The 22,545-nt window shown below is 44.3% G+C and overlaps 1 protein-coding gene across 2 annotated transcripts in view; it reads right to left on the reverse strand.

Moving 5' to 3' along the window:
• CALN1 (calneuron 1) overlaps nucleotides 1-22,545 on the reverse strand; it is a 182,897-nt gene that overhangs the window by 157,272 nt on the left and 3,080 nt on the right. The window contains exon 1 of one of the 2 annotated variants that reach the window (XM_019545490.1): nucleotides 11,129-11,389. The exons of the other annotated variant lie outside the window; for it this stretch is intronic. The gene's annotated coding sequence lies outside the window, so the exon portion shown is untranslated. Of the gene's footprint in view, nucleotides 1-11,128; nucleotides 11,390-22,545 lie in introns of those variants that run through there. 2 annotated transcript variants of the gene reach the window in all.

The following is a 22,545-nucleotide window of genomic DNA, read 5'->3' on the forward strand; positions in this document are numbered from 1 at the left end:
TCAGATATATTACTCAGTACTGCTAAGGCATGAATCTTACCTACTCAGCAAAAGGAGTGTAACAGATGCCAACTTCAGTGCCAGTTTGGGTACCGAAATGCTGGCCAGTTGGAACAGACAGGCTGTTCCAGAAGTTTGCATTCTTGCTGGCTCCCAATAACACAATGAAGCATTTAGATAGAAGTCGATTGGTATTCCTCCTCTGTAAATCGCACCCTCAATGTAAAAAGCAATTATACTGATATATTTTTTTTTTTTTTTTTAAATTCCACTCAACCAGAGATGGGTCTAAACCAAAACCCCTGAGTATGAACAATGAAAAATTGGGGCTAGTTTGATACCCAAACCCAGAGCTCCTTTCCACACACTGGGTCAGAGATTTAAAAATGACCCAATGCAATTTCTCTACCTGCCTGCACAAGCTGAAGGCGTACTGCTGGTGAGCACTAGCAGTCTGAAGTAATCCAACTGGGCAAACAAACTGGGAATCTGCATATGGAAGTTAATCGGGCTTTTCTACCCACAACTGCACATCAAAGCCTTTAAGGACTGCACATAGTTTCAATAAGCTTTTCTAGAACCAACACTACAGAGTGCCAATGTCTACAGATGAATGGAGCTGAGGATACGCAGCCAGCCAGCTCTCAGAAAGCATTCAGCGTTGTCGTGATGGTTTGGGCCTCAGAAGAGCCATCCTGACACTCGAGATGGATCCCTCCCTGGGGAGACATGAAGAGAAACAACTGGACTACAATAACCAGATTGTAGGGGAACTATAAAAAACGACAATATTTGGAAACTTCAATGCACAGCTTCTTCTGCATGTACCATCACAGCAAAATTCACTGATCACAGTAAGAGCTGTGGAAGGCAACACATTAAAAAGAGCCCAGCAGCCTGTGAGCATATCCTACAAGCAAGAGAGGGGCTGCAGGGCTTGCTATACCCTGTGTGCAAGACAGCACAAGGAGAGTACTGCATTCTCAATCCCCACTGAGAGATCCCTTCTACAAGGACAATTTTTCCAGCTTTGTGGATCTATCTTCCCACCTACTCTGTCCTTAGGCAAGTTTTAAGCAGTAGAGCCGCATCTGGAAAATGGCAGGAGAGCAAGGTTAATGTATCTGGGTAGACCCCACATTACACAGCATGTCAGGGGATGTTCTTGCCTGAATCTGCAGGATCAGGCCATCCCTCATTTGTATTCACTCTGCTATTCCATGGTTTTTATGTTGTTTTCAGAGCTGAAACTCTGACCTTTCACTCTTTGCCTGCAATAAAGAGAAAGAGTGAGTCTATCTTAATGAACCCGGGGAACTCAATTAACAGCTTAAAGCCACAGCTTTGGGGAAAGCAGAAGTGCATTTTCCAGCCAGGAGCTCCTGAATGGGATAGGATCTTATGGGGAAAGAATTGAGCATGTCATCGTATGACAAAGCCATAGGGTCCAGTGGCCAACGTAGTCAGTGGCCGAGGCCATGCCACTGTCTGGTTCTCTCTGGGGACATGGATATGACAGCAATTCCTGCATTGCTGGGAAGCCAGCTCCTCCCTGGCCCCTGCTCCGCTGAGACGACAGCCATCCTGCCCCACCTCATGCTTTGCATGGATCTGTACTTTACGTTGCAAGATTACTCTTGGCTCCTCCTTCCTTCCTGTTGCCATCCAGCAATTCCCTTCCCATGCTCCTGCAGTAGTTTTTTGCTCTCCTTTTATAACTTTATCATCATTTTCAGTAACTTCCTGCCACTTTTGGTGTCCTTGCTCTGGGGTTTAGGAGGTACATTACCTCTGATCCCAACATTTATTTTTTAAAAAGGTGCAAGCTTCCCATGGAAAACATTCCGTTACCCCAGAATTATGTAGGCCTCATCTTCTCAATGGATTGGATTCCCTAGTGGGACTACGCCATCAATAATGCATCTCAATCAGTAACTCCCGCAAGGTACAACACAATGGCTCAGCAAGCAGTGAGACCATGAGGCATCACAGGAGATTTAATCTGTTCTGGGAGTTGAGCATAGAAAGGAGAATGAAGACACGAAGCATCTGGAATGAGCTTCTATAATGGACCACAACACCATTTCTAAACAGAACCATGTGATTTCAAAACCAAAAACGTTCTCAGCCAAATTTTTTTTTTTTTTTTTAAACTCAGGGTGAAAAATGTTGGCTTCCAATTTTGGTCAAAAAACTGAATTTTTCTATTAATTTGTTTTTAACTTTTTAATTTTTTTTCCCCTTTAATTTTTCACAGGGAAATGATTTGCCCATGAGCTTCAGGGTCAAGCTTTCTACCTGTCCAGGGAACTGTTCCCTTCAAATCAGACTAACAGTATATCGTAAAAAAAACCTTCATCTACCATGAAAAATGTCAGTGGAGTTCAGTTTGAAAAAGATGATGTCAAATGTGCTAGATTCTGCCAGGGGATCCAAGCTGTAGGAACTCTGCAGGGACTACAGGAGTGTTACAGGTAAGAAGGAAGAAAGAGGAGAGATAGGTGCTAATAGTTTGAGTGCTGCTTTATAGCAAGAGACCTGCACCAAGTACATACAGTCAAAAAGCCCAAGGCTGAATCCATTCAGTCTTTGCAGGTTAATCTAAACTGCAGAAATTAAACTGAGAAACAACTGGACACACATTCACTTTTGATTCAGGATATGCAGCCACATGCCTTCAGTGGTTCAGGCCAGAAGCCAGGTGATGCTAGAGCCCAGCTGTCTGGCATAGCCAGAATGGGCTGTGTGTTCATTTCTTCCTGCTGTCCCCAAAGTCTCTGGGATTTGCAATCCAGAATCACACCAGCAGGAGGCTGCAGGATTACTCATCACTTCCTCTTCTGGCTTCCACGTGCCTCTGGGATTTGTAGCCCGCAGTTTCAGCTCACAATAATTTTCAGTAAGTTTAGCAGGGCAGGGCAGCTCTGTACTTAGTGGGGGGAAAAGGGGGCTTAGCCAGGGGAAGGGTGGCTTAACCCCCTCCCTTGCCCCAGACCTGAGCTGGGGTTTGCCTGGGAAGGCAGTCCCTGCTTCCCCTCCCCCCACCACATCTCTGCTGGAGCAGACAGCACAGTCCAGCCCAGGGCTGCAGAACATGCTGGAGGACTCTCATTTAACTTGAACCAGGAAGGGGTCTGGGACAGAAGTTTCATAAACCAGATTGACCCAGATTGGTTAAGTCTGATTCAGCCAGATTTATCTAAAACCAATTTCAGCCATTTTCAAACTGGTTTGTGCGCACCAAACTTCTATTCTGTTACAGGCTTAAACCGGTTTCTGATCACTTCAACAGGTTTGCATGCAACTTCTGTCCCTAGCCTTAAAGAACTTACCAAAAAGAGTGAGAAATGTCTTGCTTACATTAAGGAAAAGGGGATATACTGCTTGTATTCAGGGAAAATATTGGGTGCCAAAGTGCTCTTGATCTTACTGGTGCTAGCAGAAAAAGGCATAAAAGCTAGATGAATCCAGATTTTTTCCTCTTTACTTTCCTCTTTTCTGGTAAGATTGATTAGCTAGCAGAACAAGCCAACAGGAGAAGTGGTAGATTCTACACCTCTGGCTGTTTTCAGATCAATACTGGGTGTCTTGGCTGGAACACACACATTAGCCATATACAAGTTATTAAGCTCATTACCAAGTAACAGAGTGACGTTTAGGGCCTGTCACATATGGAGGTCATATTAGATGACCTAACAGTCATTTCTGGCCTTAAGAGCTATGAACCTTTGAAAAACATTACAGTGAAAATGAGGGTGGAAATGCCTAGAATAGAGAATCTCATGAAATGTAGTTCATTTGCAGATTTCAGCTTCACCTCCTCACTCCAACTCTCCTTATCCTCTGCCCAAAGGTTATCCTGTTTACGAACTCTGATCGAGTAAAGATCTCCTTGTACTAGTGCCCACTACTGTCTTAGTATTTTCCCTGCATTGGCGTGTAGTGGTAGTCATCTCGGTTTCTCTTTTCTTTCGTGGAGGTAAATCATCAGTGCAGGGCACTTTACAAACACATGGAAGTACACAGTGAGAATGTGAAACTGAGCAAAGGGAGAGACATCAAACGTTGTCACTGCAAGAGACTTCGTGCTGTCACCCTCATTTGCTCAAATCATTAGGCCATGCACACCAATAACCCTTACTGCTTATAAACAACAGCCTCAGATGAGTCTCTCTCTCAAATAATTCAGCTCATTTTTCTTTTGCAGAGTGAGTAGAACATTTACACAATAAGATAATACAAAACTAATTGATGACATGGAATAATAAGACCCTGGTTGGCACTAAATATCTCTATCTATCACTAAATGCTTTTTGCCAAGATGAATAGTATCAAAGTAGCAACAAAATGTCACATCTAAGTTTCCTCTGATATACTTCTACATCTCCTAATCTGTTGAAAGGTTTTAATTTTCTGCTGATAAGACAATACTGTTGTTGGACGTTTGCTTTTCAAGAGCGTTGCAATGACTATTTTCTCAGCATGTTTCAGCTCACTTTCTCCATGTCCAGTAGTCTTCATTTCACACACTTCTATGAAACATGAAGAAGTTAAATGGAAGCAATCCCAAGCACCACTAGCACACTGGAAGAAAATGCCCCTGTTAAAAAAAAACAAAACAACGCGCACACAATTTATTATGCATAATAGATTGTGCACAGCAACTTACATTAGCAATAATGCACATAGAATACAACAATAATGAAGTGTTTTTATAACTGATTTAACAAACTAACATGACATTACAAATAGCTTCGGTGTTGATTGTGCTAATATTAATTGAGTGTCAAAATATTTATGTTTAATAGTTGGACAATTAATTTCCCAAGGTATGAGATGTTTGCTAGTGCCCATCCTGAAAGGAAATGGTTGTGTATATATGGCAAGGTTTCACATCAAAAGGTATTAGGAAACTGGCATCATGGAAGTTGCCTGGATTGTCGTGTTAACTGGGCCATGAAAGGCAAGATGAAAGACAAGAAAGGGGAGGACAAACAATCAAATTAGAACAGGAGACAAGTCATAATGCAAAATTCTGATCTAGACCTGAATTCCAAACCTTACCCCTCACTTCAAAAGCCCAGGGTCACCAAGATCTAGGCATTTGGCAGAGCATACTACACTGGTAGTGGACAACTATTAAAATTAGGTACCAGATTTAGACCCCAACGTGAACTGGTTACTTGGACCAGGACACATGATCTATGCTCATATCAGCAACCACTTGCAAGGCTGCTCATTGTTACTGGAGCAATAGTAGGACGTGTCAAAGGGCTCGAAGAATACCATAATGACACCACCATCTTCTGCAAGGAACATGGAAGCAGAAACATCGTGCATCTTACATCATTGAAGACTTACATGATTTACTCCTGAAAGAGGAGAGCTGAAGTACTGCACTGACCATCCAGGGTATTTATGAAGCAACAATCAGCCTAATATCTAGCCATTGACCAGATTATGGGAAGAAGATATATTTAGATGCTGAACTCTGCATAGGCCCAATTATCTGCTGGTGTGGAAGTTATACAGGATTAAGATCCCAATTGGGCAAAGCAGTACAGCATGAACAGATGTCCCAATCTTGTCAACAGGATTTAAGCACGTGCTTAAGTGCTTTGTTGAATCAGAACCTCAAGGCCTAAGTGACAATATAGGCATTGGAGAGTCAATAGCAGAGTTCTTAAAATTCTTTAGAAATTACACAGTCCATTCCTGTTGGGACACTAGTCTTTGGAGGATTATCACAAAGCCATTCCAAGATTTTGAAAGGATAATTTCCTGCTGGAGTATGGTATTTAGCTCTCTGGGTGGCACAAATTACAGCACTTTTTTTTATTTCACTATTTACTTCAAGGAATTGTAGGAGAGAAATCGGATGCTGGCAGTATTTTAAACCTACTGGCACTCTGTAAACAAGTTAGATCCAGAGAGATTTGCATGTTGCTTCTTGAAGTAGAAGGAGAACCACTGAGACTGAATAATTGAAACCAGTTATGTTGACTTCATTTTGTTGTTTTCATTTTCCCTAGGCCTGACTCTTGTGCTGTCTGCTCGCTGTCTTAATACCTGGCAGGGACAATCAACTATTTGGAATCTCATTTACATAATAGCTCATATACAGACAGTGCTCCATGGGGGATTAGTGCCTTGGAGGGTATCACAGCATGCAGAAAAGCTAGTATAGAAATGACCATTTTTCTTAAATTACAGGGCTTCCCCCCCCCCTTTTTTCTTCTAAAAAAGAGGAGTCAGAATGTGCAAAAACCAAGGGATGTTCTTAAAATAGGTCAATGTGTACCGTGAGCACATCTTGAGCTGACATTTTAATAGCACCTTTCCTCTAGGTAGTAAACTTTCTAAAGCATTTGGAAAGCTAACTCATTGTATAACCAAAAGGCTAGCTCCTTCCAATGTACACCCAAAGGATCAGACCTTACCTACATGCTGCTGCTGCTGCCGTTATAGAAGTCAGGCAAAATTAATTGGGAGAACATAGCCTCTGACAAAACGCTAAAGGAATAAGGGCTGTTTAGTCTAGGAAACAGAAGGCAGGTGACGGGGCGATGATATAACAATCTTCCAATATGCAAAATGTCATTAAAAAGGGGTGTGTAATCAATGGTTCTCTATGCCCACAAGGAAAGGCCAAAACAAATTAGCCTCTTTTTTTAGTGTTTCGACGCTACTCAACCCAAATTTTTGCTGCAAATTGAGCTATCTGGGATTATAGTAGAATCACCTGGTTGGAGATTTTTAGAAATAAGACAGACATACATCAGTCAGGGATGGTCTGGATATAATTGACCAGTAGTAGGAGCTGGATTAGATGATCTTTTGATGTCTGTTGCCACTGGAGATCTTTATAATGCTATGGCCCAATCTCATTGAGTTGCAGGCCCTATTCCTTGACTTCAGTGAGCTTCAGCCCACAGGAATCTTTTTGCATAGTTATGGCCACAGACAAGAAGTGAAGACAAACAGAGGTGAAGTTTAGTCAGGAATACAATAGCCTGAACTGAATTTTGATGGGACATAAATAGGCTTGTCAACCGTCCCCATTTCAAGGCATATCACCTTAGTCATACACAGTCATCCACTTTCCAAACGGACTTCTTGGCCCTCTCACTTCTTATCCAAAGGATTGAGGGGTGAACTACATTTCTTTACAGCAACAAAAATGGATCCCACATCACTCTGGATGCTTTGCTTGAACACATGCACATATGGATTTGGACTCATCACACATGGTGTCTCATGTTTTTGGATGTTACCCTCCCCCCGCCCCTTCTTGAAGAAGTGCCAGTGGAATCGTAATGATCACATCTTCCGTTTATGCCTGATCTGGAAGACAGAGCGCTGGATTACGATTCTAAGCAATCTAAGAACACATGATGCAACCGGGCTGAACAAATGCTTTCAAATACCAAGGTGATGAATACAGCATAAAAGTGCAGCAATTACAGCACAGAGAGGCAGAAAAACAGGCAGGTTTAATAAGAATCTAGCCTAAAACCACTTACACAATGCTCCCTACAACCATGCTGTGCCATCGACAATTCAGAGACCAGTGACCGCTACTGAATTATCAACACCATGCCTTGCAACCCCCAGGTGGCTCTTTGGAGGTTTCCCATTTATGCTGATAGGATCGCAACACAAAGTGGTATGGCTGCAAGCAGTGAGTGACATCAATCTGAAACCTCAGAACCAAATTAAATAGTATGGTAATTTATTATGAAAAAGGGGAGGTAGACTGTTTGTAAGCCACAGCCAGGAGAACAGGCTTAATGACAGCATGCAGTGCAGATGTTTAAGGTTTTCTTTTATCATGCTGTAAAAATGTATGTACAATTATGTCCTCAAAAGTACATAAACAGAAATTAAGTGCAATGAAAGGGCAGTTTTAAAACCGCCCACATAATCTCTATACATTTTTAACATAGTACCCATGGATTTTGGGTTCAGCAGACTTAAAAATCCAGTGTGATTTTTATTATCATTGTTTAGCATCTTTATTCTAAGTAGCATTTTCATTTTAATTCTTTTTGTCAAATTGGGATGCATTTAATTAAAGGCAATAACATAAAATAGAACATCTGTATCGTCTCCTTTTAATGATAACCCAAGTGCTGTTACATAATATCCTGCACTTGCTCCCATTGAAAACACAAAGTCAAATTCAGAGATGCAAAGTATAAATCAGGAGCCATCTAGCTTCAGAGAGCCTCCTTATAAATATCAGTTCCTTCAGTGACTATTACAGCTAACTACATTTCCCTTACATATAAAACGTACTCGATATTATTTACAGTACCCATAAAGCAAATGCTTTAAAAGTTTAACATAACACAGTTCGGTTGTGTACAACAAACATTCTAAAACGCATTTCCCAGGCCCATGATATAATATATTTTCCCAAAATATTAAAAAAAACAAAAACAAAAAAAACCCCTCCCATTTTCTTCTACATCTATTAACAGTTTTTGCCTTTCATAATCCATGCTGAATCAATGAAGTTGTATGTCTAGAAACTGACCCAAATGATGCACACTGCTATTTCTGATAGAAACAATTGTTACCTGGGTCATTTTTTAAATTTATAATTAAAGGTTGAAGACGGAACCAGATGGCCTCTGGTACCAGTGTCTTGCCACTATTTAAAGATACCGTCCCACATACCTTTGCAATTAGCTTACTAAACTATATAGTAATCAAGCTATATCTAGAAAAGGAAATAATTTTGCCTTGTATTACAACTTACTGAGAAAGGTTTTCTGAAGACTGAAGTAGAAGAGTGGTGCTAGCCATTTAAATGTATTTTAGAGAGCTTGCACTTGTGCTGTTGAGCTATATACCTAAACAAATGTTTTGTGGCCAGTTTTTCCAGTGTATATCTCATAATATGCTATAGACAAGCTGCATCAGCACAATCCTAAACCACATTATGATTGGACAATGACTGCATAATAGCAAAGTAATACAGTGTGTACGTATACATGTTGATGGGGAAAACAAGAGTATACAACTTTGCCTTGCATTGTGTAAAATGTGAGAAAATAGTATTCTGTATAAAATTAGGTTTCAGCTATACAGTTAGCATCTACAAGCAGAAGAAAATGCTTGCTACATGAGTTAGGAGTGCTACAACATACATGATATATAACATTCTGCACTGTAAATAGACTTCATCAGCTGAAAGAGTATGCCTTATAGACCTGATCTGGCATTGTTAAAGTTAACAAGAGACTGTCAGCAAGATCCAGACAAGGTTTTAAGTCAGTGATGAAAAACATCCCCAGCACCTTCCAGGGTAGAGCTCACCCTGGAAGGTCTGATCCTGCAGTTAGAAACATGCTGGGAGTAAGGAACCCAGATCCAACCCGGGTGTAATAGCCTCCACAGCTACATACAGCAAATCCTAAATTCTGTCTTTATACTCCATGCAACTTTGTTCAAGTCAGGTTTCAACTCCCTATATGCCAGCCATATCCCAAAGAAGAATGCACAGAAAATAAAGAGCAGCAAAACGGCACAGGAATAAATTTGTCCTATTGAAGCTTCTTGTGCCACGTAAAGCTAAAGCAGTTTCTGTCAGTAACTAAAAACTCTTTCACAGAAATACCAGATGGAAAAGCAGCTGAGATGGTCTTTGAAGAAAAAGAAGACGTTCCCGGTGCTTACCTGGTGGAATGTATTATATTCCAAGCTACCGGTATATCTACAATACAGAACTTCCATTGGTCACGGTCTGAGACTGGAAGAGTGCATTGTTTCAAGTCAAGGAAGCTTCACAGCAACAGTAACTCAACGTTGAAGAAAAATCCCAAACAACGTGACCTAAATTTCATCCTTGCAATGAAAGGCTCGTTACAAAACAAATTTAGGAGGGGGGGCTTTACAGCTGCAGTTTGCTCCAAGACAACATACGGAACCTGATCACAGACAGTCACTTATATGGTTCTTTTGGACTCCAGACAAAAGTATCGTTTTGATGTCAGCTGCCTACATGATGCAAGCAATGCAGTCAATCAAATCTATACCCAATCACAGCCAATGCATCCATTTTGCAACCGAACAACAGAGAAATTCCATTTCCAAGGATATCAGGAGGGGTGATTCAACAGCTCAATACATAAAATGGGTTGTAGTACCCTCTTTTAATCAGAAACAGCTGCAGAGAATTTAGACCAACGATACCTTGGACAGCTGTGCCCGCAGGTGATCAGAGTCCACTATAGTTTCCTCATGGAGACGGTCAATCTCTTTACAAACTGCAAAACCCAAGTCATTGCTAACACCAAAAAGCTATTGGGCATTCAGCACTGCCTTGCACTGTGCACACAAGTTAGCACTGTTGTGCAGGTGGCCAGAGGAAAAACACGACTTCCGCAGACCAGAAAATGTTAGCAGAAACTTCTTGGCTGAGAAAGGTTGGAGCAACAAATGAGAGCCAGGAGAAAGCATCATGCAGAGGCTAAAGCCCTCAAGGAGCAAGACTGATTAGGTTTTGTGCCCCCCTCTCCCCTTAAATGTAAGCCTTTTGCTCTCTAAAAAGCAAATCAGTTCCCAATCAATAATGATTGAAGTCATATATTTTTTTAAAAATCTGAATCAAATTTGAATCCATCAAACCTATTCCTAGGCAAGCCTGTGACCCTCTCTGGCTCCTGCCACGACTGAATCCCACGGGCCTAATTCACCCACAGGGCAATTGGATTGAATCCGGTGCTCTCCGTGGGCCGAAGAGACATCACATCTCCATCTTCTGTTCCCTCTGGCACCTCCTGGCACAGCCTTAGCTCGTTAGCAGGGCGGTCTTTTTTAAGGAAAGGGGGTCCTGGACTGATGCAAAAGGACCCTGCTGGATGGGGAACAGGAGGGCTTTTGTGCTGGCAACTCGTCTTGGGTTGTGTGTACGTGCAGCACCCCCAACACACACGCACACAGCATCTGCGGGCGGGTGCTGCCAGGACAAGGGGGCACAGGTGGGCCCGGGAAGCAGCCGGCTGCCCCCGCCCAGGCCGCATCTGCCCGGCTACCTGCTGAGGGCGGGCGGCATCCGTGCGCACACGCACACGCACACGCACACGCACCTGGGCTGAGGTCCCCCGAGCCCCCCGCTCACCTGGGCGGCCGCCGGCCCCGCGGCTACAGGTCTCCGGGCGAGCCGCCCTGCAGGTGCGGGTGCTCCTCCTCAGGCGGGCGGCGGTTGGCGGTTGGCGCGGCCGCACCTGTGCCAGGCGAGCGAGCCCGGCGCTCAGTCCACGTGCTGGGAGGCCGGAGGGCTCCGCCCGCCTGTCGCCCCCGCGGCCCGGGGGGGAGCGCCCCCCATCCCCGCCTCCCTCGGGAGCCCCGGGGCTCCGCGGCGCGTCTGGGCGGCGGAGCCGGGCGCACGCACGGCGGGGCGGGGGGCGGGCGAGGAGCGGCTGCCCACGTACAGCTCCTGCTCGCGGGAGCCGCTTCATATTGGCCGACGCTCCGCTCCGCTCCGCTCCCCTCCCCGGCCTCAGCCCCCTGCTCCCTCCCGCGGCTGCTGGGCTCGGGCGGCCCCGGCGGCGGAGCGGGGTGCTGCCAGGAGGAAGCCCCCGCCAGGGGAGAGGGGAGAACATCAAGGCAGCGGAGGCCAGGAGCCAGGTGAGGGAGGGCGTGCGCCGAGCCCCAGCTGTAGGAGCGACTGGGGACAGCTTCATGCTCCCCGCCTGACCCGCTCCATCGACTGGGCTCCCACTGCCACCCAACCCCGGCGCTCCCTCCTCGCCCCCTGCCTCCGCCCTACGGCGCTTGTGTGGCCCCGTTGCTTTGTCTCCCCCTACGACCTCCAGGAGGAAGGACACATGTAGGGCCTGGACTGCCATTATGAGGGAAGGCAAGCGCTTGCAGTCATTCCTTCGTAGGAAGGTGTGAGAAGCTGGCTCTTGTGGACGAGCGTTGAGGGGGCAAGCCTCGTGCGGTGAGAAGCGCTGATCTCTGGCTCAGACCTAATCCATTTGAATGGCTGCCTCCAGCTAGTTGTAGTCACTCAGCAGGCTACTTTCTAACTAGTCAGTCTAACTCTTATGCCCGTTTTACAGAAGGGAGAGAGGAACTATTATGCCCGTTTTACAGAAGGGAGATAGGGCACTGAGGCACAGACAGGCCAAGCGACTCCCCTCTCTGCACACAAGGAGTCTGTGGTACAGTGGGAACCTGGTGCTAGTTCTCCAAAGTCCCAGCTGGGGCCCAAGCCACTGCCCCCTCTTGGGCATGGCCCCCTCATTAATACTGCTCGCACAGAGGCACTTGACCTAACCATAGAGTGCATAACTACCACCCTAATGAAGTATCCTGTAAACCACAAGTAAAACTGCAGAGTAAATGCATCAGCAGCACTCGGGTGACATTCTCTTTTGTACAAAATGTTCTTCAAAATCCTGTGCAAGTAAGTAACTGAACACAAATGGGTGGTTCCACCACAATTAATAGGACTGATAACAGGCTGAATTAAACACATCCACAATGGTAGGACCAGTTCATACCTGTTTTCACAAGGTGCTCTCACTAAACAAGACCTTGGCAGTGGTGGAAGAATGAAAAGTTGCATCTCCTGACTGGTGACCAGAGACTGAAGCACAGATTCAATTAAAAGGATCCCTCATCCTGCCAGTAAATGGATATACATCTTGCATGTGGCCAAAATTCCTCCTGTTCCCTAATTGGAAGGCAAATCAAATGGAGGTGAGACACTAAACCTATTGCAACTGGATTGCAATTTATGAGAATTACTTGTATTTAGACACTATCCAGAGTCCCCAGAATGACTAAGCCTTCACAGTGGATAGTTTTTATATATATATATATATACACATATACATACACACACACACACACACACAGTGAAAACAGGGTTCCAGCTCTATAACCTATGCTGTCAAAATGAGATTGCCATGTCAAACTCCTCCCTTGCATAGCTTATTTTCCTTTTGCAACGTGTGGTTCTTCCCAGAGACAAACATACACCTCTGCGTGAGCACAGACACGTTAAAAATATCAAAATGTTAAAGCCACTGTTCTACCCCGGAAAGAAACTGTGCCTTCGGAGCTAGCAGATCTATCTGCTTCATTGCCAAATATATATTCTTAAATTTCTTTTTACCATTCATCCTACAGAATCAAAGTGATTCGAGTGGAACCAACTGCATTTTTTTTCTTTCCTCTTGGCTAATATATCACTTCTATAGTATGTCCCAATCAGTTGCACCTATGCAAGGCCACTGGAGGCAGCCATCTGGGCAGTCCAGGGGTCAGTGAAGGGCTGATTTGGCCTAATGATAATGGAGGAAACAGTCCAACTGGATCTCCAGAGAGAGAAAATACATATTTGGTAACTTGAGCGTGACTGGTCTCAAAATTGAGGACATACAGTAAACTTGGGGCCCCACCCTATGAGGATCACTTTATTCATAAGGACTCAAATATACAGCATGTAGGACCTTCACTACAGCATATTAACTAGAGGTTCTCTCTCTCCCAGCTGTTTGTAGGGCTCCATAAGCACAGTATCTGAGCACCTCCCCATCATTACTGTATTTTTCTTCATGGCGCCCTTGTGTAAGGTAGGCAGTGCCATTTTATAAGCAAGTGACTGAAGCCAAGGGTTTTGCATCAGCAATGATGATCTGGGCCTAAATGACTTGCCCAAGGTCACACAGAGCATTAGTAGCAGAGCAAGACATTGAACCCAGGTGTGCTGAATCCCAGGCAAAACACCAGACTATCCCCACTCTCACTTTGAAACTACTCACAAATTAAACACACTGCTGGCAGAGGACATGAGCAAAGCCAGACACTTCGCACATGAGTAACTTTTCAGTTATTAGCACCCAAATGCTAAATAACTTGGACCTAACCCACCATGAAATTCACCGCCCTTAATAGCTCATGATGGCTGAAGTAAATGAATGCAGCTTTTTATGAACAAACAGAAAGAAAAACGAATGGATCCATTTTTGTTGTTGTTGTTGCAAAGACTACAACAGGTCACATCTAAACACCACAATATTCAGGAATGAAGAGGTGTGTATGTATTTGTTTAAACACAGGCAACAGGGTACCACTATACTGCCAGGTCCCTGCAGTGCCAGCTCTCTCTCCCTTTCCCTCTCTGTTTCAATATACTAGATAGTGATGAAGGCAAAAAAGCTAAATGTTTTGCTAAATTATCACAAATCACTGATGCCACCAGCCAATCAGCAGTTTTATAAAAGGCTCCAAAGTTTTGTGGCATGTTCAGAGGCCATTTTCTCTGTGCCCCTCAGCTTCCACGCTTAACACTTCTGGCTTCCCATGAGACAAAAGCAGACCCTTTTCCCTCCATAGCGCCTTTCTGCAAATGCAAAGCAAAAGGTGCGCTCCCAGCATGGTGCTGACATGGTCACTCTAATGGGATTTAGTTGCTGTTTCTCTTTCTTTTAGTTGCCTTCATCATAAAAGGCGTTCAACAAGGTAGTCACGGTTCTTTGGGCGAATCTGATATTTTTTATTAGACCAACTTAAATAGTTGGACAAAAAATATTAAGCAAGCTTTCGGGTTCAAAAACCCTTCATCAGACTAAGGAAGTTTCAGCAGTTGGTGTGTGCTCTTCCTGGATGGAATGAAAAGTAAAGCAGCCAGAGGCTGGGCTGGTGTGCAGACAAGACAGGCAGTCAGTGAAAACATAGACTAAGGAGTCAATGGGTGAGAGGCTGGGTTGGGGGGTGGGGAAGAGAGGAGAGGGGACGAACGGTGAAGAGATACCAGGGGAGTCAGATGTCAGGCAGGTTATAATGTGTCATAAATCCAATGTCTATATTCAGTCCATGAGTTTTAGTATCCAGGAGGCTGACGAAGTGGAGTTCATAGGCTCGCCTCTGGAAGCGTTTGGTAAGTTCCCTTTGAGGATCAGGACTGAGAGATTGGAGACAGAGTGGTTTTCTTTTGAGAAATGTGCCCCCACCGGTAATTGGGTATTCCTGTCTTTGACAGATGTCCAGTGTGCACTCGTTCTGGTGCGCAGTTGTTGTTTGGTCTCACCTACGTATTTTCCATCTGGGCATTTGGTGCATTGGATGAGATGTATGACATTTCTGGAGGTGCAGATGTAAGATCCAGGAACGCTGATGGCTCTGTTGTGAGGTGGTGGAGATGTGTTGGCAGGTTTTGCATTTCTTGTCCTGGCATGGTCTGGATCCGTTCGGTGTGTTCTGGACCTGAGGAAGTTTGCTTCTGGTGATGAGGTTAACGAGGTTCGGTGCTGGTTTGAAGGCTAGGATGGGTGGCTCTGAGAAGATCTCTTTAAGAATAGGGTCTCTTTCTAGTATGGGTTGCAATTGTTTGAGGATTTTCTGTATGGGTTCGAGGGAGGGGTGATATGTCATAACCAGTGGTGTGCAATTTGTGGGGGGGTTTCTTCTGTACTGCAGCAGTTACTGGATATGTGGTATCCAGGTGGCTCTTTCAAACATGCGGTCTATCTCTCTGGAGGAGTGTCCTTGTTCGGTGAAAACCTTTTTAAGATAGGTGAGATGGCAATCCCGGTTGTTCTCTTCAGTGCAAATTCAGTGGTATCTGAGGACTTGGCTGTATATAACAGCTTTTTGAGTGTGTTTAGGGCACTTGCTGGTTCTGTGCAAATATACATGTTGGTCTGTGGGTTTCTTGTATAACATGGTCTGTGTTTTATCATTCTGGATACTGATCACGGTGTCTAAAAAGGAGATGTCAGTGCTGGAGTATTCTAGAGAAAATCGGATGGAGGAATGGCGGTTGTTGAATTTCTGATGGAACTCAGTCAGAGATTGCAGGTTTTCAGTCCAAATGATGAAGATGTCATCGATATATCTTAAGTATAGCAAGGGCTTGATGGTGCAGTTCTTGAGGAAGTCTTCTTCCAGGGGACTCATAAAAAGGTTGGCATACTGTGGAGCCATTTTAGTGCCCGCAGTACCATTGACTTGGTGAAAGGGGATAGGAAGGATTTTATGCCAGGAAAGTACCATGCTGGCAGGATACAAATTAAATGCCTCATTCACAAGGCTGCATGGTTTTTGCTCAGCTTAACATGCATGTGATTGTACAAGTGTCATATCAGCTGCTGGAGAGCTCTCCATATTGTTTCCTGAATGCGCTGCAGACATTCCTAATTGACTCAAATGGCTTCCATTGGAAACCACGCCACAGTCAATTGATTTCCCCACTTCTCTCTTCCCCCTCACCTCCCAGCCTGTTTCTCACCCATTGACTCCTCAATCTACATTTTCACCGACTACCTGTCTTGTATGCATACCAGCCCAGCCTCTGGCTTCTTAACTTTTCATTCCATCGAGGAAGAGCACACACCAACTGCTGAAACTTCCTTAGCCTGATGAAGGGTTTTTAAACCCAAAAGCTTGCTTAATACTTTTTTCCAACTATTTAAGTTAGTCTAATAAAAGATATCAGATTCACCCAAAGAACCTTGTCTGCCTGTGTCCTTAGACCAACACGACTACAACCTACACCCCTGCAACAAGGTAGTGTCATTCTTAATGGGAATGCACATGTGTGGCTCATTTGGCAAAGCCAACAGCTCCTTATGCGCACAGCAGCTCCTGTTCCTGCTCCCTGCGCAGCTATGATCCAAAAACATGCTGGATCAGAGCGCCACAAGTGGGAGGGCATTAAGGCTATTGAGGCTGAATATCCAGAGAAACAATCTAGTGGGGACATCACTCGACTGTGGAGTGGTTTCCAATGGAAGCCTCCGCACTTGAGTCAATTAGAAATGTCTACAGCGCATTCAGGAAACAATATGGAGAGCTCTCCGGCAGCTGATATGACACTTGTACAATCACATGAATGTTAAGCTAAGCAAAAACCATGCAGCCTTGTGAATGAGGCATTTAATTTGTATCCTGCCAGCATGGTACTTTCCTGGCATACAATCCTTCCTATCCCCTTTCACCAAGTCAATGAACCACACAGCATTTCCAACACTTAGAGCTGAAGAGTTTACAAGCCCAGTAAGCACCAGCAGGGAGGGACCCTGATCATCATTACTGCCTCTCCCTCTGCTCCCCACTTGCTCCAAGGACCTAGTAATTAGTCCCTGACCCTGACCATTATTACTCCCTGAGCAAATTCAGTTGCACTGCCTGATTCATGGGAAGGGGTGAACCAAAGCTCTGCTACCTTCTGCCCACTCCAGCCATTAAAGCTGAGAGCAACGATTCTCAGCCAGGGTGCCGCAAGCTCCTTTGAAAGGGTGCCACGGGGTTCCTCACAATATTAGCACTGTTAGGCTTGCAAACAACTACACACGATTCACAAGATAAACCCAGAGATTGCAAGTATGAATCCACGGTGTCAAGAACATTCTGACCTGTTGTAGTCTTTCTGAGTTCTTTGCAGCAAGAAAAAAATTGGTCTAGTATTTTTCCATAGTCAAAAAATGAGTAAAAGTTAACAGCTGGCATTTTTTGAAGTGTGGCTTGAGTCTAAAAATGTTGAGAACCGCTGCTTTAGAGGCTGTGTAGACGTGCTGGGATGATTTTACTATCTCTCACATATAGGCCAGGACATTATCCAACAACTAGGGGGAGGGGATTTCTTCACAGCTTCAGACTAGACATAAGAAAAAGCTTCTTTACAAGTTGAGTACTGAGGGTTTGGAACAGGTTCCCACCCAGAGGCAGTACAGTCACCCACCCTGGTGATCTTCAAAAAGCATCTTGATGCCCATCTTGCTGGAGTCATCTCATCCCGGCAGTCTTTCCTGCCCAAGTGCAGGGAGGCTGGAGCCAATGATCTGTAAGGTCCCTTCCAGCCCCTAAAAAAACTGTGAAACTAGCTATCTGTTATTAGATGTTACACATTTCCATATCCAACAAGAACACTTAATGATACTGAGAACTGATTAACTGGGCTAAGGGCCATCCTCATTTTCATTATGTTTTACATGGAGGTGGGGTTTTGATCCATCCCTTTTCCTTTTTTTTTTTTTTTTTCCCCATTGCTTTTTAGTTAACTCTTACAAGGAAAAAGCCATCTGGCCTTACAGAGCCCCATTAACATCAGTGGGGGTGCTTGCATGAATACAGCATATAGGAACGGGCCCATTATATGTAGGATCAGCTTGTAGAGCATGATTCCCTCCCTCTGGCTAATTTTCTTCCCCACAAGTTCTTGGAGATATTTTACCAAAAAATCTTCCATTTAGTAGCAAAACCATCTGCCTTGTCATGGTCTGAAAACAGTAATTGGAAAACCAATTAGAGTTATATACTCCTTTTTAAACTGTGCACAGATCAGCTTCTAATCTCAATTACCCCAACATAAATCCAAAGGATCCCCAGCAATGCCTGATTTATGTTCACATAATTGAAATCAGAAACTGGCCCCCACCTATTTTTTTACTGTGTGTTCTTTACACTATATAATACTGATTGTGTCAAGGTATTATCTGGTTTGTCTGAATAAATATTAATGGCTATTTTCATTCACATATAAAGGACCCATGCTCAGAACAATAGTGCATGAAGTGCACAATGTGGAAATGTGTGTTTTTCTGAAAGGGGATGGTTGTTTCAGAAATCACGAGTATGTCATTTGCATTATGTTTCCGAAAATGATATAGCAAGAGACAATATAATACTAATGTGACAAAGTAACACAGGGAAAAATTATTAAAGGCAGGGAAAGTTGTTGTCACAGACATGCCTAGCTGCCTGCGGGTAATTGGTGACAGTTGTCACTGTCATCACTGAGCCATCACTTTAATAACAAGTGGATTATCATTTGATGTCACTTGTCATTGACATGCTGTACATCAGTCAAACCTGTTAATCAAATATTGAGTACCACCCCCACTTAAGGAGAAGAGGCTCAGGAAACCCATGGCTGGATTGACACTGTAGGAGGTTTTGTTTTGATACCTGCTCATGCTTTGAAACTCCTCTTTCACCGGAAAAGCACAAACCATGCAAAGCTATGGCACCCTGGCCAGATAAGCAGGCTGAGGCATAGCCTCAGGAGCTATTGTTTAACAAGGCTGCCAGCATGCTCCAAAGACTGACAGCGTTTGCCACACAGGATTGAATCACTGCTCCATGACACCAAAGCAATTGGGCAGGGGCCGAGGGGCAGCTAAATCAAACCCACGCAACAATGCATTAAGCCAAGGATGATAAACTCATCTGGCCCCGTGGGTTCAGTGAGTGACACGGGAACAGCTAACAGGTCAGATGAATGGTGTGGAGGTGACCCGAGGGTCGAGACTGAGCCCATGAACCTCCTTTCCTCCCTGCATGCCAGATCCAGCTCCTGCTCTGGCCCATCCAAGACAGGAGCCACTGGCGGGGTGGTCCTAGACTGGCCCCATGCAGGTTCCACGTGCAGCGCTGGTCCCAGAGCCCTGTGTGTGGACAGCCCTGCACAGGAGGCCAGTCCAGCATCTGCCACAAGACCCAGGGTCAGTACCAGGAGTCAGATGATGTGGCTGTATTGGCCGGATGCAGCCCGTGGGACAGATCTTTGACACCCACTTCCATTTCCTATAATGTCTCCCTCTTATAATCTCCGTGTTATGATTCTCCAGCGTCACCAGGTCAAGCTATAGAGGCTTTTAAATGATCAGATCAGTGGGCATTTTCCTCACTTAAGTCTGCCCAGAGAAATTAAAAGTGGAAGCAATCCATTAGGTCCATCTTGGTGATTAACCTCCCAGCTCATAATTGTTCCCTTAAGTATATTTGCTTTCTAGTTCTCTGCCTAATCCAGTTTTAAATGTCCCGAGAAGTGTAAGTGCTAACATACTTTAGAGAGAGTTCCCTAATGCTTCACACACTAATAGGTCTCACAAAGAGAAGTTTTTCAACTTTCAGCCTAAATTTTCTTTTTGCTCAATTTCATCCCATTATTCCTAATTAAAAACACTTTGCACCTCTAAAACAATTGCTTCCCAGCCTGGATGTTCATACCCTTCTAATGACAGTTAATTATCCCAGAGGAAAGTTGTTCTTACCTTGTTTGATCCTTTATTTCTCTTTCATATTGGATGATTTATTCTAAAGTTTAATTAGCAAATTTGAGAGCTAAGGAGATAGATTTAATAATTAGTGAGTGGGCTTTTGCTCAGGGATTTGAAATCCTTCTGCACACTGTTTATTGTGTTTGCCAGCTCATTAGATTGATTAATTGATGGGCTGGTTATTTGGGGTAGGGGAAAAAAATGAATCCTATAAAAAAAAAAAATCACTGGGAGTTTGGGGAAAGAGTTAACTGCCAACTCACTTGTTTTGTGGGAAAAGCTGGAAGACATGCCTGGCCAAGATACTTAATGGCCCAAATCTGCTGCCTTTGACCTCCTCCATTAGAAGGCCCATTGATTTGATTACTCACAGACCAACCATCCTGAAGAAAGGTTGCAGGGTCAGATATAAATTATACAGTGGTATTAACGCTTAGGACATTGGTAGAAGGTAGAGTGTGCACTACCTAGAAATGGGTCCAAGCTACAAAACTTCTAGCTTATTCATATCTCCATTCCCACCAGCATTTGGTTCCAAGGTTTCAATTCAGCCTATTAAAGAGATTGAAGCTGGCTGCAAACTTCAAATCCAAGCCTAGCTTTGGCACAAATCCATCCCATCTTGCTGTCTCAAAGTCCAAGACTTTGATTCAAAGTTTATCATGTTTTCTATGGGGTCCACCCTCAGTGGAGCTCATAATAGAGTCTATGAACAGAGAGAGGAAGTCAGCCACGTTAGTCCAAAATCAGGCAAAAGCATGGTAGAGATGCACCTTATAACCTAATTGGCTCACAGATGTGTCAGTGTCCATGAGCAGGTGCTCACAAAAGTGTAGGCATTTCTAATTCAGTTAGTCTATAAGGTGCATCTCTACTTTGCTTTCTGCATAATAGAATCTGATAACTTTTGCAACTCCCTTTGATAAACCTTTCTAGTCCAGACACCATTTGAGAACAATCATTACATTATTAGTACATTATTTTAGCAAAATAAAACCATGGGTAGCTATGACAAGCCCCATAACAATTTGCTTGCTATCAGTTGTGAGCATGAACATTTGTAACTCAGGCCAAAAGAATATACTGTGGGGTCCACTATAACCTTCCACCATTCACTACAATGAGCAGGTTCAACTTCTCGTGAGATCTCACAAGATGTTGTAATCTCAAACTGTGGCAATATTGCTCTAGGGATGAGAGAAACATTTCAAATGCTCTGCCTTTGAGATGGGTGATTTTATTATTCTCTCTGTATAGAGAAGGCCTTGGCACATTATGCAATAAAAAAGAAAGAATGCCTCAGGCTCTTGCTATGCCAGGTAAATGAGACCTCTGCTCTCTGAACAGGCCACTACCAGGCAAATCAAAATCTGAGCAGAGTTTCTTGTAATTTTTACAATGGATTTCAGTGGAGAGTTTCTGTTGGGTTTTTTTTTTAAACACTAGCCCTATAATTTAATGAGTCATATGTTCTAAATCCTTTGTTGCTTTTTCATTTTAAACATCTTTAAATGTTTTGTTGAGAATGTGCCTATTTTTAGACCTCCCTTCAGTAAGAGACATTTTCCCCATTTCAAAGGGGAAGCTCCATTCAGACTTTTGTATTTGGAAGGTTTGTGGGCAGTCCTCACTGTAGGGGAGACTTTTTTCCCCCTCCGGGATCTTTAGATGGGCAGCGCTGGCTCTTGCCCGTCTTCTAGGAGCGCTGCCCTTATCCTCCCTCCTGGGGCAAAATTATTCCTGCAGGGGTGTGGCAAATGCATGTCTACAGACTATCCCGTGTTCAATACAACATGCATACATGTGTAAACCACCTTATGACCCTGCCTAAGGAAGGCTCTATGCAGCAGGCTGAAGAAGTGTTTTTCAGGAGGAGATAGAAGGATTCTGTCTGCCTTCAGTAGCGGATCCAGAAATGGGGCAAGGGAGGTGAGGCTCCCCAACTTTGGCTGGGCTGTGCATGCACGTGAGCTCTGAGCTCACCGCCTCGTCAACACGGGCTCCTGCCAGAGCTTTGTGTGAGCAGTGAGCTCTGAGCTCAGCAGCTGATCCATGCAGGGTCTGATTGGAGCCCCTGCTTTCACCTGGCTCTGGAGCCCAGGCAGTGAACACTGCTGCTGTGTGCCCTTGCCCTTCCTCCTCCTCCCCATTGAATTCAGCAGCGAGAGAAAGGAAAGGATGAGGGGCAGCAATGCTCACCCCCTGGGCTCTGCTACAAGAAAGCAGGCTCTCCAGCCAGACCCTGTGCTGAAAGCTCATGTGCGGCAGAGCTACCACACCCCCTCTGGATCTGCCCCTGCCTGCCTTTACCTCATTCCCTTGCTGTTGTTGGGAGGAGGAAGGCTGGGTGACTGATGAGGTCCTCCTCCTCCCCCATCCCATTCACTGGCAGGTTTCACTTTTTAAAAATTTTTTATTTGGAACAAAACCCAATTTTCAGGGAAATAACAAGTCAGGGCATTTCATTTTAAGTCAATTGAAATGGCTCATGGGGGGGGTAGATGTTAAATGGTATTTTAAA

This window comes from Crocodylus porosus, unplaced genomic scaffold (assembly GCF_001723895.1).
Source record: "Crocodylus porosus isolate Cpor-Errol unplaced genomic scaffold, CroPor_comp1, whole genome shotgun sequence".
Classification (NCBI taxonomy): Eukaryota; Metazoa; Chordata; order Crocodylia; family Crocodylidae; genus Crocodylus; species Crocodylus porosus.